Source organism: Rhinatrema bivittatum, chromosome 10, assembly GCF_901001135.1.
Source record: "Rhinatrema bivittatum chromosome 10, aRhiBiv1.1, whole genome shotgun sequence".
NCBI lineage: Eukaryota > Metazoa > Chordata > Amphibia > Gymnophiona > Rhinatrematidae > Rhinatrema > Rhinatrema bivittatum.
The window spans coordinates 50374097-50394158 of NC_042624.1; positions in this window are offsets into that span (position 1 = coordinate 50374097).

The window sequence follows — 20062 nt, forward strand, 5'->3', positions numbered from 1 at the left end:
TTTTATTAGAAATCTATAGAACTAATGAAAAAAAAAGAAAGTTCTGGTTTATATTTAAATGCTTGCAGATAAGTTTTATTTCAAGCATAGAAATAATGACTGCTTAGGATACAATGAAAAGCAAATTTAATCCTCGGATTTTTCTGACCAAGACCATGGAATAGTGAGAAAAAGTCTTTATGAAATGTTCTCCAAATTATCTCCAGAACCATACAATTACAACTAAATAAAAGGTTTTCTTTAATGTCATTGCACTGCTCTCACCAGGAGGCTAAGTCTTAAGAAAGTAATGGTTTCCTCTTTTATAATATATGGTGTGTACCTGTTTTATAAATCTTAATTTTAATGAGAAGAAGTGAATCATGAGGCTCAACCTTTTTTTCTTGTGGCCTTGTTGTTGTGAATAATACCAGCATTAAGAAGCAAAACTGCTTGGCTCTTTTTAACAATCCTCTGAGCTAAACTGAGCAGGATGACATATTTTATACTAATAATAAGAGACATCTTGCACAGTGCCTATTAAATTATAGTACACACAATATCTCACTCAGATTGACCTTCTTCTTCCCTGATGCTCTCAGAAACATTAGCATTATATTTTTTTCTGTTGTCACAAATGCTCTCCTGTTGCTTTGCAGTCATTTTCCATGCAGCTCCTCAGGTTTTTTGTTTTGTTTGTTTGTTTCCTTGTTTAGCATTTACTGCATTTAGATTGCTTGATTGGAAGGGTTAAATGAATTCTTAGTCAATGTTTCCTAAATAGTATCATGTTTTCATGGTGAGACAGGGTAAGCAGATCCTGCATGAGGTTTGAGGTTTTAATTTGCCCATTTCAGAGCTGGAAAGAAAGCTGAAGAGAGCTATTCAGCTTGGAGTACTAGTAAAAATATTTGCTGTATAAATGTAACCCTTTTTTTAAAATTGGTACCTTTAATAGAGAGGTACAGAGTTGTCCTGGAGCCATAACCTCCTTCTTTTCTCTCTTTCTCTAAGGCTCTTGGCCCTGGGTGTTGGGGTCCTTTCTGGCAGGGGGGAGGAGGGAATTATCTTCCAAAGCCCAAGGCCCTATCATGTGATGGGGGAATGGCTGGCTGGCACCATTTTGGAAAATGGCATCGACCAGACCCGGCCCTGGAGGGTACTTCCAGCTTCCACAATATTTCTTTGAGAAATGGGGGGTTCTGGCGGGGTGGATCCAGGGACCTTCTAGACCACCAGGGTCTATTTATTAAGTAAAGGGGATGGAAGAGGGGACTAGACCTGAGGGATTATGGTTTTGGTTGGTGAGGTGAGGGGGTTGGATGCCTAGGGGAATTGCCATATAGGGAGTGTTTGGTTGGGCAGAGGATAGGGAAAGGAGCAGGGCATCACTGAATAATTTAAAATCTTTCTTTTTTAGCGTTTTGACTTGATTCCACCTTGATCTGCGGCAGAGGGTTGGGGGGGGGGGGGGGGGTTTGCAAAACCCCCGGGAGATTGACACTTTCAGGGGTGTTGGTTTCAGGCCATGGGAACCTTTAAAACAATGACAGCTTTTGCGAAATGAGCCCTGCCCCAATGTCTGGCCCAATTGATGCTGCCTCAGACCTGCCACCGATGCCCCCAAAACAGTGGCCCCTATGTGACTGCTTAGTCGACCTGATGGTTTCATATTCCCTGTGCATTTTTTGCAGCTTCTACCATGTTGTTTTTTATCAAGGATTTTTTCCCCAATATAAAATAACGTGTGATATTGTTGCAATATTTTGTTGGGGAGCGGCAAAATATCTCAGGACCACTCTCCCATGATATTTCATCCCTCCAGCGATAAAATATGCAATGTGATAAATGACCCCCTTAGACTGTAAGCCCTCTTGGGATAGGGAAATACCTACAGTAGCTGAATGTAATCTGCTTTGAAGTGCTGAAAGACAGAATATAAATAATACAAAAAAAAAAGCCTACCCTGCTTTGAGCTGTGGAATACATTAGCCACTTAATTTCCCTATGCATGAGTCTCATTATTCCTTTTTAGATGTGCAAAGTTGCTTGGGTGATGAATGTTCCAGAGTAAAGAGCAGGGAATATGAAACCATCAGGCCGACTAGGCAGTCACATAGGGGCCACTGTTATGGGGGCATCGGTGGCAGGTCTGAGGCAGCATCAATTGGGCCAGACATTGGGCAGGGCTCATGCACTGTGGCTCGAGGCAAGAGAGGCAATGATGGACTTAACCGATTATAGAGCACCGACCTCTGCCCTCCTGCTGCCATCACACAGTGCCTGTTCATGCAGTCACTCAGCATACACAGCTGCAGAAGGAGACCTGCTATAGAGGAGTATAGGCCACATGCTGTGTGTGCACAAGGGGACAGGCAGACAGCAAGAGCAGTACAGTGGGAGGGATGATGAACAGATATCTTCTGCTGAGGCCTGCTGCTGCTGCTGCTGTATCCTGTTTCAGCACTCTGATATTATGCTTGCTTGGGAGAATTGTACAATGCTAACTACTCATGCTAAGTTAAGGTCACATTGAGCTCAACCTATATAGGGCTTCAGCCTCCCCCTGCTGACCGAGAGGCATGGCACAAAACACTTCCAAATGTGATTGGCTCATCGGCCCCATTAAGGCCTTTCAGCAGCGGTGCACCAGGTTGGCACCCAGTTTTAATTCTGTTCTTAAGGAGTCTGAAAGAGCCTTGCACCTCTTGAGCACTGCTGGTGAAAATGGTCTTTTACATCCCTTTCAGCTTACCGTGCATATTTGGTTTATATCGTGTCCAGATTAATGAAGCAAAAGAAGAAATACTATACATGTAGAATTCAAACATCTGGAATTAAAGCTTTTGAGCTGTTTCTAAATGTTAAACAACAATTTTATTTATTTATTTATTTATTTATTTGAACTAGTTGGTAAACCCAGGGCACAAATAAACCAGCCAAATGTATACTTCTGCTAGCCATTGTGAAGACTTTGTTACATTTTTCTCTAAAAAAGTAGTTACTACCTGTAATAGATTTACCTCTGATGCTAATATTTCCTGTGATATGTTATTTACACTTGAATACTGCAAGCATGGGGGTTGCTGGGTTGGCACCAGCAGGTAACAACTCAGAAACCTAGTAGGTTGTTACAGGTATACTGGTGGTGGCTAGTTGCTGTCTTGCAAGGCTATGGGGACCTGGAAGACTAGAGGTTCGGGCAACAACCTGTCTGATTTTGGCATCTGTTTACATTATAAAGATAGGAGCTAATGTGTGGGGGTGGGGGTGAGGGTGGGGGAGGGGGCTGGGTCTTGGATTAGGTATGTGATCGTAAAGCTTATCTACCAAGGATGTTAGAGTACCAATGAGGAAGAAAACAAAAACTGATCTGGACAAGGAGCAGTATCCTAGAAGCAGTCAGGCTCCTACTGCTGGCAGCTAGGATATGTGTTGCTGTGTGCACAGGAATAACTGGACAGATTGACTGGGCCAAGTGGTCTTTTGCTGTCATTATATACTGTGTTATTATGTTAAAAAAATAAGGACCACAGTGAAAACGTTCACCACAACCCACAATTAAACCAGGCCTGGATTTGTCAATAGGCACACTAGGCCTCTGGAATTTGTTGCCAGAGGATGTGGTTAGTGCAGTTAGTGTAGCTGGGTTTGAAAAAGGATTGGATAAGTTCTTGCAGGAGAAGTCCATTACCTGCTATTAATTAAGCTGACTTAGAAAATAGCCACTGCTATTACTAGCAATGTTAAAATGGAATAGACTTAAGTTTTTGGGTACTTGCCAGGTTCTTATGGCCTGGATTGGCCACTGTTGGAAACAGGATGCTGGGCTTGATGGACCCTTGGTCTGACCCAGAATGGCATGTTCTTATGGACTCTTTTGCTTTAAAAACTAAGGATAAGATCGTACAGATTGTTTCCAAGATGAACTGTTCTTCTGGTCCATTAAAGCCATGCTCAACAGCAATTTTGAAATTTATCCTGAAGAATATTGGTTTCCAGATAGTTCACCTAGTTCACCTTTCCATAATTGAAGATACTTTGTTCACTATGCTTAAATAACCATTGGTACATGATTTGTTAAAATAAAAGGTATCTGCAGATCCCTCAGTTTTTGGGAACTCTCACCCTTTTTCATCCATAACTTTTCTGGGTGAAGTCATTGAATTAATCAGTTAGATGATTTTGTAGATAATAATTTCATCATAGACCAGTATTAATTCAGGTTCAAATAGCATTTCAGCACAGAAACTGCTACATTCCATTTTTTATACCAGCATGTGGGGTTTCGATAGGGAATTGAAGTATGTAATGGTGCTATTAGGCATTACCACAGGTTTTGGCACACTGTCATCAAATTCTTCTTTCCTGGCTGCAGGACTTTTGGATATCTGGAATAAGAACATGACCAAAAGAAATGCCATGCTGGATCAGACCAAGATCAATCTAGTTCAGCATTCTGCCTCCAAAGGTGGCCAGGCAATGTCAGAGGTATCCATCAGATCCCCAATATTTGATTATTTTTTTGTATCAGACTACCAGGGATATGCACTGGCTTTCCCCAAGTCTATGTGGCGTATAGATCTTCATAGACTTTTTTTTCAGGAATTTGTTGAATCCTATTTTAAATCCCACTCTGTCCTGGATTCGCCATTCTATCACAGAATGGTGAGTCCAGTGAAAATGGGGGGCGGGGGGACGAAGGGGGGGCAGGTCTGCGAAAGCCGGCAGCCTTCGCACCTCCGCGGTGTTTTCGCTGCTGGCTTTCACACGCAGTAGCGCCACCATGATGATAAGGTTACTAACCTTATCGCCGCCAGCGAAGCCATCGCCGAGTCTGCCCCATCGCCACCCTGACTCCTCCCCTTGCCGCCCCAACTCCGCCCCCAGCATGCTATCGCACGCAAAAAGGGACTTTTCGTGTGCGATAGTGGCTTATCGCACGCGATAATCCTTTGAAAATGACCCCCTATGTTAGTTGTCTTGACCATGTCCTCTGGCAAGATAGCTTGATTGTGTGCTGAGTGAAAAATATACTTCCTAAAGTTTGTTTTAAATATGCCATTTGCTAGTTTCATGGCGTGTCCCCAGTCCTACTGTTGTTTGAAAGGGTAAATAACCATTCCCTATTTACCGGTTCCACCTAACTCATGATTTTATATATTTTAACCATATCCCCTTTTAGTCACCTATTTTTCCAAGCTAAAGAGCTCTAATTTATTAGCACATTTCCATAAGGAAGCTTTTTCATTCCTTTTATTATTTTTGTTGCCCTTCTCTGTACCTTTTTTATGTCCACTATGCATTTTTTTAGATGGTGTTACCAGAACTGCACACAATACTCAAAATGCATGCGCACCATGGATCTGTACAGAGGCATTATGATAGTTTTATTCTCTATTCATTTCTAAATAATTTCTAGCATTCTATTTGCCTTTTTGACTGCCACCACACACTAAGCTGAAGATTTCAAGGTCATTTTCTACAAGGTCTTTCTCCTGCGTGATGACTCCTAACACATAATCCAGCATCATGTACTTGTACTTAGGATTAGTTTTCCCTACATGCATTATTTTGGACTTGTCCACATTAATTTGCATCTGACATTTAGAAACCCAGTCTTTTCACAAGGTCCTTCTGCAGTACTATTACTCAAAACAATTTTGTATCATCTGCAAATTTGGTCATCTAACTCATTGCTCCTTTCTCCAGATCATTTATGAATGTGTTAAATAGCACTGTCCCACTATAGACTCTTAGGGCACACCACTAGTAACATTTCTCTATACAGAAAACTGACCATTTAGTCCTTCCCTCTGTTTCCAGTGTGTGTGGGTATCTTTCTTTCTGACAGAGACACACACACACACACATACTCTATCAGTGTGTGAGTGTGTCTTTGTGTCAGAGAGAGTATATGTCTTTGTGTGTGTTAGTGTGTATGTGCCAATAAAGTTTCTGTAATTAAAAATCTGCTTGTGACAGCATGTATGGGTCTGACAATGGCTGGTAGTGTCATTACTTGCAACTGGTTCAAGAGCCAGACCGAGGATCCAGGATATATCTCTATAAGAGATGTAAATAGATGTGTTGGGGACCAAACCAATTTGCATGGATGGAACAGGAGCTGCAGCTCTGCTCACCCCTGGTCTAGAATGTGCTTAATTTCTTAGTTATTTAGGAAAGATGAAATTTATTTTGGAGATATTTTGGCTCTGTTCTGCCAGTTTCCAGGGTTGAATTGGCATTGTTTTGTGAGCTGTTGACAGATATGCTGCAGGGAAAGTTCATGAGGGCATCAGATATTAGGGATGTGCAGAGGGACACCATATGTTGCATTCGGGATTCGTATTGGTCGGGGGGGGGCAGATCCATTGCATTTGGCAAGGGGCCCCCCCAATACGTTCTATACGTCAATTCCTATTTGTTTCTCCGCTAAAATTACATTAACTACAACTCCCCACCCTCCTGACCCCCCAAAACTTACCAAAACTCCCTGGTGGTCCAGCAGGGGGTCCGGGAGCCATCCCCTGCACTCACACCCTCGGTAGGAGCACAAGATGGTGCCAATGGCCATGTGACAGGGGCTGACCAATGGCACCAGTAGCCCCTGTGACATAGTAGGTCAAAGGCTATCAGCGCATTTTGAAACCGTCAGCCGAGGGTGTGAGTGCAGGGGATGGCTCCCGGACCCCTCGCTGGACCACCAGGAAGTTTTGGTAAGTCTTGCGGGGGGGTCAGGAGGGTGGGGTGTTGTTTAAATTGGCTCCTAGGTGGCCGAATAATTCAACGAAGATTCATATTCGTGGGGAATCCTGATACGTTTCGCTTCTCCACGAATACAACGAATAAGACCCTATACGTTGCGGATTCCCAATTCATAGGGAACGAATGCACACCCCTATCAGATATCCCATGGGCCAGTTTTGAAAAAAATCCCCTGGGTCAATATTGTCCTACATTCTGCCCCTGTTCCCAGATCATCCTTGGGGCTCTTTTTAAAAACTGGCATCAAATTAGCCAGTCTTCTGGTAAATGATAAGTTGCAAATCACCAGAGACTGGTCTGCAATTTCATTTTTTAGTTCCTTCAGAACTCAGGGTTGAATCCCTCAACCTGGTGTTTTCTTATTCTTCAGTCTGTCAGAGTTATTATGTCCTCCAGTTTCACAGTGACTCCATCTAGTCATTCAGTTATCACTATCAGAAAATGTTTTTGATGTGGTTATGATCATAACATCCTCCTCAGTAAAGACAGAGGTAAAGAATTAATTTAGTTTTTCTGCAATTTCTTTGTCCTCCATGACCTCGCCTTTTACCCCTTGGTCATCTACTGGCCCAAATAGCTCACTCACAGGCGTTTTACTTTGAATGTACCAGTATTTGAAAAAGTTTTTATTTTCTGTTTTTAGCTCAATGGCAAGCTTTTTAAAATTTTCTCTTAGACTGCTTAATTACATTTTTATATCTAACTTGCCAGTGCTTATGCTGTTCCCTATTTTCCTCATTAGGATCAGCTTTCCATGTTTTGAATGCTGCCCTTATTGCCTCTTCCTCCTCACTATTAAACTATGTTGGCAGTCGTTTGGTTTTCCTTCAACCTTTATTAATGAACAGAATACAATTTCTGGGCCACAAGAATGGTAATTTCAAACAGTGGTCCATGCATACTGCAAATTTTTAACCTTGTGGAATGCTTCATTTAGTTTTTTTCCTACACAAATGTCCTCATTTTATCATAGTATCCTTTTTATAGTTAAATGTTCTGCAGTAGTTTTCCTTTTTGTTTGCCCTTCAGAGATCAAGTCAAATTTCTTTACTTTACGACCACTGTTACCAAGTGGATCCAGCATTTTTATCTCTTGCACCAGAGCCTGTGTTCCACTGAGAAATCTCTTTGGTTCCATGACCAATTGTTGCTTGATGCAGTCATTGAAGGCATCTAGGAACTTTACCTCCCTTGCATGTCCTGATGTGACATTTACCCAATCAGTAATCTGTAAATGAAGTCTTCCATTATTATTGTGTTGCTCATTTTACTAGCCTGTCAGAATATAAGGAAGTGAAATTGCCACAAAACCAGACAGGTTCAGGAGAGAGAACTACCTATTCTCAAACTGCCCCCCCCCCCCCCCCCCAAAAACAAAAAAACTATGCACAGATATTGTGGAAAGTTCTTTTTTGGGACTTACCCTCTTGACCTGGTTTGGGTGTACTCTGTTTATACCTATTTGAAAGCTTTAAAGAAAAATATTATATCTGTAAGAAAACAGAAAGCAGTTAGCTTCCTTCCTTATTTTATTATCTAATTTTGCATGCACAGACAAAAATGCCACCAGCAGCTATGATGAGAGCAGTACTATTTCATATCTTATATAAATCATAGGATAGTGATACAACTCAATGGTCAGTTTATCATACTCTATATATATATCTATGGATTTTCATCAATATGCATTCAATTCCAAAAATGTTGCACCCCTTTCTATGTAACTAATACCTGTGTATAAGCTCACATTTTTCATAAGAATTAACCATTGCTTTTTAGAATAAACAACCTTATCTGTCTCCACAAATGGTTAAGCATTTGCTACTAAAGATTTTATAAATATATATTCTTAGCATGCTGTGGCTACTGGCTACATCAGCTTCATTACTTCTGCCTTGTAGCTGTTACTAGCTAGACCTAAAAGCACAGTCTCATAACCTAACTAGGATTTCAAGCCTGAAATCCAGAAATTTGCCGCACATTTTGCAGTCTGTTTCCTCATCCTAGCCAGGCATATATTTCCACTACTATAATTTTCAATTTTGCCCTTGGAATTTCTTGGAATGGTGCTTAAGTAGCTGTCATCATACTTAACAGATAGGACCCAGAAATGAGAGTTGCCTCTGCCGTGTCTAGCTGGCACTCTATTAAATAAAGAGCTCCCCAAGATTCCGTACTATCAACAACCCTCTTTAAAATTTACCTAGCCCCGCTTTGCAAAATCTTACCCAGCATTGACGTGAATAACAAAATGTATGCCGATGATCTCCAGTTCTTTCTTCCAGTTTGATCTATCTGACCTAAAACATTTTGATTTATATGAGTCTGCCTGAAAGCAGCGGAATGTTGGCTAACCTAGTTAAAATGGAGCCATTCAATGTGAGGGATGGGGGGAAGGGGGAGACAGGATTTAAATCTTGTGGTTTGTCCAGCTAACTTCCAAAATTAGCCAGATTGTCTTTATTAACAAGCCCACCAGCTAATGCTTTTCATGTGGTGTAACTGAATAGATATCATAAAAAGAGTTTTTAATCTCGCTGAAATGGATGCTAGATCTATCATTGATGTATATGACTGCACATAGGGATAAATGTTCACGCAGTGCAGGCAAGTTAAACCATACTTGTTAAAAATGACATTCATGTGCATACTAATGTACCAAATTGAGCTTTTTGAGCAATTTGTACAGTTAAACAAAATGGTTAAATAAATTATTACCACTAACCTCTTTTTCTAACCTTTTGCAGATAATTCAAAGCACAACATTGAGAGCTGTGAGAAGGGAAAATCAAATAGAACAGAAAGTTGCCAGAGCCTCTAATGGAGCTCTGTGTGTTCTCTAATTTCAACTGAAACTCAATTATAAAAGCCACACTGTTTTTGTAAAACCTCTGTGCAGTACAATCAGAGTAAATGTGTAAATTTCTATCCCCACAGATCAATCTATAGTCCCTATTTTTCACAGTAACCCTTTTATTTGTTGACGTCAACATAATGCACTCAATGTACAAAGCTAATGCTTTTAAATACTGAAGAAAAGGGACACTGCCAGAAATAGAACAAGAAAATCGAGAAAAGCTAGTTCAGATATTCCATGCAAATAAAGTTTTCTAAAACTTCAGCTTTTTTATTCCTTATTTATCAAATACAGGATAGTGGAATATACCATATATATATATGAGAATACTGGAAAAGCAATAGACTTTATGGAGTCTGTCAGGAATTATAAAAAGCATATATATATAGCTAGTTACCCTTAGGTGAGCTATGCTATTGCCTTTGAATGGCAGGGTTATTTATAGGTTGAATGCTCAGGGTAAGGAAGAAGGAATGCAAGTGATGAGGGCTTTGAGTTCTACAAACATAAGGGTTTTGCCAGAGGTACACCTGGCAGTATTCAGATCTTTTCTTCTGTATTCTCTAGCCTTCTGGATCTCAACCTTCCTTTGGCTTTAGATCTAGAGTTTTTGGCAAAGCTTCAGGAAGTAGCTGTCAAAGGAGCATTATGTCCCCTTATGCACAGGCCAGCCATATCACTGTGGGTGCATCCCTCTTCATTTTTATTCCCTCATTCCACTTGTTGCAGAAAGATTTTTGTCTGATATAGGACATCTTGAAACCATTTGGTTTTGCATTGGTTTGCAATATTAAGAATCCTTGTAGGAAGTAGAACACTGTTCTGAAAATCTTTGGAGACAAATGAAATAACCTGACTTTTTTTTAGCATATACCAAAATGTGTCTGAGTTCAATTCTGGTCACCACATCTTTAAAAAGATCTAGTTGTTCAGGAGAAAGTGCAGAGAAGGGTGACCAAAATGATAAGAATATAAGAACATAAGAAATTGCCATGCTGGGTCAGACCAAGGGTCCATCAAGCACAGCATCCTGTTTCCAACAGAGGTCCGAACCTGGCAATTACCCAAACACTAAAGAAGATCCCATGCTACTGATGCAATTAATAGCAGTGGCTATTCCCTAAGTAAACGATTAATAGCAGTTAATGGACTTCTCCTCCAATAACTTATCCAAACCTTTTTTGAACCCTGCACATCCTCTGGCAACAAATTCCAGAGCTTTATTGGCATTGAGTGAAAAATAATTTTCTCCGATTAGTCTTAAATGTGCTACTTGCTAACTTCATGGAATGCCCCCTAGTCCTTCTATTAATCGAAAGTGTAAATAACCAATTCACATCTACTCGTTCAAGACCTCTCATGATCTTAAAGACCTCTATCATATCCCCCCTCAGCCATCTCGTCTCCAAGCTGAACTGTCCTAACCTCTTCAACCTTTCCTCATAGGGGAGCTGTTCCATCCCTTTTATCATTTTGGTTGCCCTTCTCTGTACCTTCTCCATCGCAACTATATCTTTTTGTTGTTCAGCGAGGTTCCGGCACCTCGCTGAACAACCTCCTTCAGTCGATCTCCTGCCGGCGCCATTTTCCGTACAAAAACGATTCGCGGCGGGAAATCGCTTCCCTGACCCCCGCTGGACTCCAGGAACTTTTGGCCCGCTTGTGGGGGGGCCTCCTGACCCCCAAAGACTTGGCCAAAAGTCCAGCGGGGGTCTGTGAAAGGGACCTCCTGCTGTCCAATCGTGTTCGTCTATGGCCGGCCGCCATTTTTCGGCGCCATTTTGGAAAATGGCGCCGGCTGAAGACAACAAGATTCAGGATGCAGGAGCCCGTTCCGGACCGCCGCTGGACCCGCAGGTTATTTAACTCATTGTGGGGGGGGTTCGGGAGGGTGGGGGATTTAATTTAAAGGGTCGGGGGTGGGTTTTAGGGGGTTTTAGTGTGCCGGCTCACGATTATCTAACGATTTATAACGATAAATCGTTAGAATCTCTATTGTATTGTGTTCCATAACGGTTTAAGACGATATTAAAATTATCGGACGATAATTTTAATCATCCTAAAACGATTCACATCCCTAGTAACTACAGCAAGGGTTATTTTTCCCTATATGCAACACCTTGCACTTGTCCACAATAAATTTCATCTGCCATTTGGATGCCCAATCTTCCAGTCTTGCAAGGTCTTCCTGTAATGTATCACAATCCGCTTGTGATTTAACTACTCTGAATAATTTTGAATCATCCGCAAATTTGCTAACCTCACTCGTTGTATTCCTTTCCAGATCATTTATATATATATTGAAAAGCACTGGTCCAAGTACAGATCCCTGAGGCACTCCACTGCTCACCCCTTTTCCACTGAGAAAATTGACCTTTTAAATCCTACTCTCTGTTTCCTGTTTCCTGTCTTTTAATCAGCTTGTAATCCATGAAAGGAATGGCTGCTCTATGAGGAAAGGCTAAGGAAGTTAGGGCTGTTCAGTTTGGAGAAGAGACGACTGAGGGGGTATATGATAAAGGTCTGCAAAATCATGAAAGGAAGTGAACAAGTTAATTTTAATCAGTTAAACATAGAAACATAGATAGAAACATAGAAGATGACAGCAGAAAAGGACATACTTGCCTATCTCATCTGGCCAGCAAGCTCATATCATATTGATTCACAGACCCTCAGGGTCTGAGCCTTGCAGGTTACTTGTTTGAGATCAATTCCTTGTTGTCCTCTGCTATTGTGATAGAGAGCACTGCTGGAATTATCCAAGTTGTATCATGGTTAATTGTTTACAGGTAATATGTGTCTCATCGGTAAGTGTCCCCCCTCTTGATTATTTGTCTACCTAGACTTTCTCTTGTATCATTTGATTTACATTTTGCACTGGCATGTCACCCCTGTGTCTTCCAGATTTCCCAGACTGCCCCCCCCCTTTTTTTCCCCCAAACTATATAGTTCATGTTTTTGTTTTCTGCTGTAAGATTTTTTAACTGTATGAAGCATCTTGCCTCAAACGTGCCTCTTTCCTCATTTCACTTCCCTTGCCTCTAGGGATCCATAGTGTTTTACCCCATGCCCTTTTGAATTCCTTCACTGTCCCGGTCCCTCACCACCTCCCTCCGGTAGAGCGTTCCATGCATCTACCACCCTCTCCATGAAAAAATATTTCCTGACATTCAATCAGATACATCCTCCCTGGAGCTGCATTCCGTGGCTTCTACCTCTCCTTATTTCTTTCCAACAGAAGAGGTTTGTTATTAAAGTTGCATCATTTATGACTTTTAAGTATCTGAAGGTCTGTATCATGTCTCCCCTGCTCCACCTCTCCTCCAGGGAATACATATTTAGGAACTTCAACCTCTACTTGTAAGACTTTTGGTGGAGATCCCCAACCATTCTGGTCATCTTTCCCTGGACCACCTCCATTCTATCTTTGTCTCCTTTAAGATACAGCCCAGAACTGTACAGCAGTACTCCAGGTGAGACCTCACCAGGGACCTGTTCAAGGGAATTATCACCTCATTTTTCCTACTAGATACTCCTCATTCTATGCAGCCCAGCCTCTTTGGCCTTGGCTATTGTCTTGTCACATTGATTTTTCATCTTCAGATCGCTAGAACACTATCACCCCAAGGTCCCTCTCTTGCTCCGCACATATCAGCCATTCTCCCCCCAGCTTGTATAGCTCATCCCCAGATGTATAACTCTGCTCTTCTTGGCATTAAACTTCAGTTGCCAAGTTTCAGACCACTCCTCTAGTTTTCTTAAATTTCTTTTCATTCTGTCCACTCCTTCCAGAATGTCCACTCTGTTTCAGATCTTAGTGTCATCCACAAATAGGCAGGCTTTACCCTGTATTCCCTCAGCAATGACACTTACAAAGATATTAAACATGACCGGTCCTAACACTGAACACTGCGACATGCCATTCAACACCATTTTTTCTTCTGAGTAGCTTCCATTGACCATCACATGCTGTCTTCTATCTGACAACCAGTTTGTAATCCATACCGCCATACCACATACTAATGGATGAACAGTCCATATCTTTTAATTCCACACTATTTGGTATGTTCTCTTAAATAAATAAGAGCTAAACAACTTTAAACTTTTCTTGTATGCAATATCAGACAGACTTCTAAGTGAAATTTGATATTTAACTGTGTCAAAGGCTGAGTAAATACCTAAAAACATTACTAACACATCCTAACCTTTATCTTGATTTAAGTTCATCTCATTTATTAAAATTATTATTGCATCTTCTGGGCTATATCCTTTTCTGAAGCCTAATTGCCTTGGGTAAAAGATAAATGTTTTCTCTAAGAAGTAGTAGTACTATCTTTTCATATATCCTAGAAAGAATGGTTAAATTGGAAATTATTCTTTAGTTATTAGGTCCAGGATGTACTTTTTCAAAATGAGGTATAGTTTAGGCAGTCTTTAATTATCTAGAAAATTCCTAGCTCTAGAGTTTTATTAATAATACATGATAATAGGACATATCCTAAATCGAATTTTATGGTATTGGGTCCATGTCAGATGTAGATGACCCAATTTGGTCCGGTAATAAATGGAGTTCAGTGCTAGTAACCCTGTTAAAAGATGAGATTACTAATAGTTATAGTCATGGCACATTTGGCAGAGTGATCTGAAGCTGCCTCAGCCACAGGGGACAACCTGGTCTGGAATCTTTCTAATTTATTTTCAAAGGTAGCTGCAAGATCCTCTACAGAAATTATAACAAATGTTGCGGCAGGGAACTTATTGTGAAGCAGATGATGGTTTCTACCAATTTAAAAAAGTCGTTAATGGATGGTTTTCTGCTTTTCTAATTTCTTTCTGAATAATATCTTTCTTAACCTGCTTAATTTGAAGAACATAGTGTTTAATACTATTCTTAAATGCAGCCTCATGCTCCTTAATTTTTTATTTCCTCCATAGTCTTTCAATTTAATAGGTGAAGGCCTAAATGGAACCAAGTTAAACCATCCTGATTCCACATAATGCAAGTCATGATGGGATCAATTTGTTCACAAGCTATCCTTATAGTAAAAGGGGCACTTAGAGATGACAAAGCCATATCAGAGAGACTAAATGAAGTCTTTGCTTCGGTCTTCAGTGAGGAAGATGAAAGAGAGATGCCCATGCCAGAAATGATATTTAAAGGTAATTCAGCAGAACTAAATCAAATCTCAGTTTATCAGGAAGATATAATAGGGAAAACTGACAAGCAAAAGAGTACCAAATCACCTGGGCCAGATAATATACATCCTAGAGACCTGAAAGAAGTAAAACATGAAATTGTGGACCTGCTATTAGTAATTTGTAAATTATCATTTAAATCATCTGTGGTACCTGAATACTGGAGGATTCCCAATGTAAACCCAATTTTTTTAAAAAGGGATGAAGGGTGACCCAGGAAATTACAAATCAGTGAGTCTGATATCTGTGCCATACAAAATGATAGAGACTATCATAAAGAACAAAAGTGCTGAACATATAGATAAGCCTAGTTTATTCAGACAAAGCCAACGTGGATTTAACCAAGGAAAGTCTTGCCTCACCAATCTGTGACTTTTTTTGAAGGTGTAATAAACATGTGGATAAAGAGGAGCCAGTTGATATAGTGTACCTGGATTTCCAGAAAGCATTTGACACAGTTTCACATGAACGACTTCTTAGGAAATTAAAAAGTCTTAGGATAGAATAGAAACAGAGAATAGATATAAATTCTTAACTTTCTCCAGTTTAAAAGTTTTTTTATTGAAATTATATCAAGCAATAATAAATAAAACAGATATAACAGTACACCTGGTGAAAAAAGCAATGTCATGATACAGAATATTTTTGATCCTAAACACAACTAATCAAAAGATTAAAGAGAGAGTGATCTGCCAAGTAATCCTCTAAAGCCTTCCACATCACCATCCATTTAGCTAAACGATTGAATTTAATAGCAACTGCTTTCTCATATCTATAATACATGCACACGGAATTCCACCAAGAATGCTGATTAAGTAGGTCATTACTTTTCCAGTTAGACATAATCATTTTAAGAGCCACTGTCACGAGAAAAGCAAACATTTTATTTGGAGTAGATATCTTTATGGATAAGGACATCACCTAAAAAATGACAATATGGTATGAAAGATGATATGAAAAACCCAAAATTTTGGAGATTATATGCCAAACCTGCTCCCAAATGGCTTGTACAAATGAACTGTAAAACAGCATAGGAGATAATGAAGCCTTCTGGGATGTACAAGATCAGAAGCAGTGATCAGGAGAGAAACCAGCTCAAAACAATACCCCTGGCACCCAGGGCATCTCATGAAATAGAAAAAAAAATGATTGGGTGATACTGGAAGAAAGTGATATACAGGTGGAGGAATTCAAAAAATACTACCAGTCCACATCTTCATCAGTACATTGTAATTCAGATAACCAAACAGTATGTAATATGACAGCCTCAGGAAATTTACTATGCTTAATAGTCCTCTAGAACGGAGGTCAGATCTCCAGAAGAAATCATGATACGAAAGAATGTGAGCAATAATGGGGGAGAGGAAATTAAAGACAGCTTCAAAGAAGACAATAAAAAGTGATGAAGTTGTAACTAATGATAATGCTTAAATGCAGAAAGATGACATTGGAACTTTATGGTTTCAGAAGAAAGCAATTTAGCATTTTCTATAATTCGAGTAACAAACCATATACCACACCTGCCATGATTTCCAATTAAGGATTCTATAGCCAATCTTAATATAAGGATAATACCACAGAGAAACAAACTTGGTAGAACACCACTTTAGAAGAGTAGAAGTGTGTATTTGTTCAAAATCCAGATAAGTTTTCTGAGTGGATATAACTAAGGGATTATCAGTTAAAGAAGAAGGCAATGATATCCCTAGAATAGTTTATAGAGGAAAAGGACATACTAGATGATGTTCAATAAATAACCAGTGAAGAAACTCACATATATTTAAAGATTATTGTAACCAATAAACTCCTTGATGGAGAATAAACAAATGATGATAGCTACGAATATCCTGAAAGTTAATTCTGCTTGGTCAGGAGTCCCCCCCCAAGACTTTCCAAAAGTCCCTGGTGGTCCAGCGGGGGTCCTGTAGCCATCTCCTGCACTCGGGCCATCGGCTGCCAGTACTCAAAATGGTGCCTATAGCCTTTGCCCTTACTATGTCTCAGGGGCTATTTTGAATATCGGCAGCTGATGGCCCGAGTACAGGAGATCGCTCCCGGACACCTGCTGGACCACCAGGGAGTTTTGGCAAGTCTTGGGGGGGGGGGTCAGGAGGGTGGGGGTTTTGTTTAAATTCACACCTTTAGATGGCCGAATAATTTGGTGAAGATTTGTTGTATTTGTGGGAATCGTGATACGTTTCACTTCCCCATGAATACAATAAATATGGCCCTATACGTTGCGGATTGCCAATATGTTGCAAACGAATGCACACCCCTACTATTCCACAAGGAACAACCAAATATGGAACATGAACAACCACTGGAAAACCAAAAATTTGCTACAGAACTGCTAAGTAATCAGGTAGCCATCTTACCCCTAGATTCATCAATATGCGTTATTAATGCATGGATAACAAAAAAGGGGTATGTTAATTACTACATGATAACATACTGCTTTACATCACATGGTGTGATAAACTTATCACACCCCACATTGAGAGAGAGAGAGAGAGAGAGAGAGAGAGAGAGAGAGACTATCTACAAGGTGGTCATAGTAGTAAAGTATTTATATCTCTTCAGGAGGGTCATCTAATAGCTTAAGGTGAGGTGTTGTTAGTGGTTTAGGGGCCAGTTTCTCATGTAGAGACATACGAACAGCACAGTTCACCTTGATGAAGACTGGATATCATTTGGAGTGAGGAAAGCCTCACAAAGATGCCATTTCTACTATGTTCTCTCACCCTTGCTTGATGGACTCTTTAACAGAGGGGTAGATAACATTGTAGAAATCTCATCTTTGTGTGACTTTACTCACTCCAATGATGTCCAATCTTCACTGAGTTCTAGTGCTATTTGTAAATCTCACTCTGCATGTAAAACTGGCCCCCAAACCCTACACCACCACCAAAACCTTACCTCGAGTTACTAGCTGGTGCTCTTATAGCAATATAAATAGATGACTACTATGTGCATCACGAGTCTCTCTCTCTCCCTCCGTCCCCAAAATGCAATCCAAGCAAATTGTATTATGGGCATTCTGCACAGCTTAACACCAGGAAAAAAAAGTGTAGTTATTTCTGGCATTAAAAGCATGTGAAAGCATGCACTATGTTATCACTCAGTGCGATAATTCCTCTCATTTTCATTAATCCCACCCAAAGCCCTCCCCAAAGCCGCCCCTTTGAAAAATTTGCATTTGCACTGCACACTACCATAACTATCATGTGCATTATGGCGTTATCATGGGTGTTAACACCATAACACATTTTGTTGAATGACCCTATTAGCCAGATAAGTCTTATCTGGCTATCTTACTTAGCTGGATAACTACAGCTTTTAAGACTTATCCAGCTATCATACTTAAGCGGCTAAGTAGCGCTTTTAAGACATATCCGGCTAATTTAAATAACTATTCCCACATATCTTTTACATGTTGAAGGGTAGATTACACGTTTTCTATAACTTGTGCATTTATGATATGCCCAGGTTATAAAATATTGGGATAGATCTGCGCATCGCCGTATACACAGGTATGCGGACAGGTGTTTAAAATTATCCTCTTATTGCACTTGTTCTTGTATGCTAAATCTGACCTTTTTTGTGACATCTGCTATATCACAAATCAATGCAAATACATCCATTTTAGAATAACTTCTTCTTTTTCGCTCGAAACAGCTGTTACCAGTTTCAATAATGATTGCTCAAATTGATTCAATTTTCTTTTCAAAACTGTCTAAGCCCTTACAAATCAAAATGATCAAGAAAGCAAGTGGTAATTTCCCTGCTGTTTTCATGACAGACGTGAATATCAGCACAAGAGGCTGCAAAATCGCTACACACCAATCTTGCCTCTTCTTTCATAGGATTGCTTTGAAAGCAATTCCTCATCTGAGGACAGCATTCCAGCACACCGGTCATATAAACAACAATTATATAAAACAAGAACGTAAGATATTGTATTGTACAGCTTGATCACTAGTAGAGAGAGCTTAAGAAAACAAAAGCCATAAACAGGATCTGGGGAGGGGCATCACAGTATGCTCTTTTCATATCATGTGGCTGATGCACATACTCAAGGGTCTTCTAGGCTTTATTTCCATGTCTAATTTACAAAGTTAGATTTTCTTTGATTCTTCATCAGACTAGAGAAAGAAAAGACTCAAAACTTTCATTATTTCCATAGGAAGGAGGAGTTCTGAGGTTTGGATTGTGGGTATTCTTGCCAGCCACTTGATTACAATAAGGAACTTGTTGCTCTCCCTTCAAGCTAACAAAGGTGAATTTTCAAATAATTACATGCATAAAAGTTAGCATATATTCATATAAGTAGCCTCTGCTCACGTCCTCCATATTTTATAAAACTAAAAAATATGCATGTAATTTCATTTTCACACACACACATATGGATTTAAAAAAAACACTGTTTAGGGGTGTTCCAGGGCCGGGCCAGTACTTATGCACATAAGTTATTATTTTAAAAGATGCATGTGCATGTTTTCTAATTTACTGGTACATTTTTTGCACCTGCTAATTATGTGTGTGTGATATTAAACATGGTTATTGTGTATCAAGTTTCCCTTTTGAAAATGTAGTGTTAGAATTGTAGATTTACATATTGTCCCCTTTCCAGTCAATAATTAAAATTTGATCATGTTATGATCACTATCACCAAGTGGCCCCACCACAAGTGGCCCCACCACCATTACCTCTCTCACCAAATCCTGGCGTTCCACTAAGAATTAAATCTAAAATAGCTCCCTCTCATTGGTTTCCTGAATCATTTGCCTCCATGAAGCAGTCATTTATTCCATCCAGGAACATTATGTCTCTAGCATGTCCTGATATTACATTTAGCCAGTCAATATAGGGTAATTGAAATCTCCCATTATTACTGTTGGGATTGCCCTAACTCTCCTGTTTCATTAGTATTCTTCAACATACATTCCTCTGAACCATGGACCTGCTGAGTGACTGTCGGCTTTACCCCTTATTCTAGTTTAAAGCTGATGAGGCCCGGTTATTACAATGTAGAATCAATGTATGAAAATAGCACATACTTTGGGGGAGTGGGTGCTCATGATACTGGCTTACAGCAAGACTCCAAAGCTGAAACATCTTACATTGAAAGAAGGGTGGCTGGCTGAAATACAGACCAGACATATGTCATGTATTGTCTGTGAACAGTGAAATGTTTGGGTTTTTTTTAATCTAAGTTAAAAATAAAAATGAATGTAGCACCACTATTGGTGCATATTCATGAGA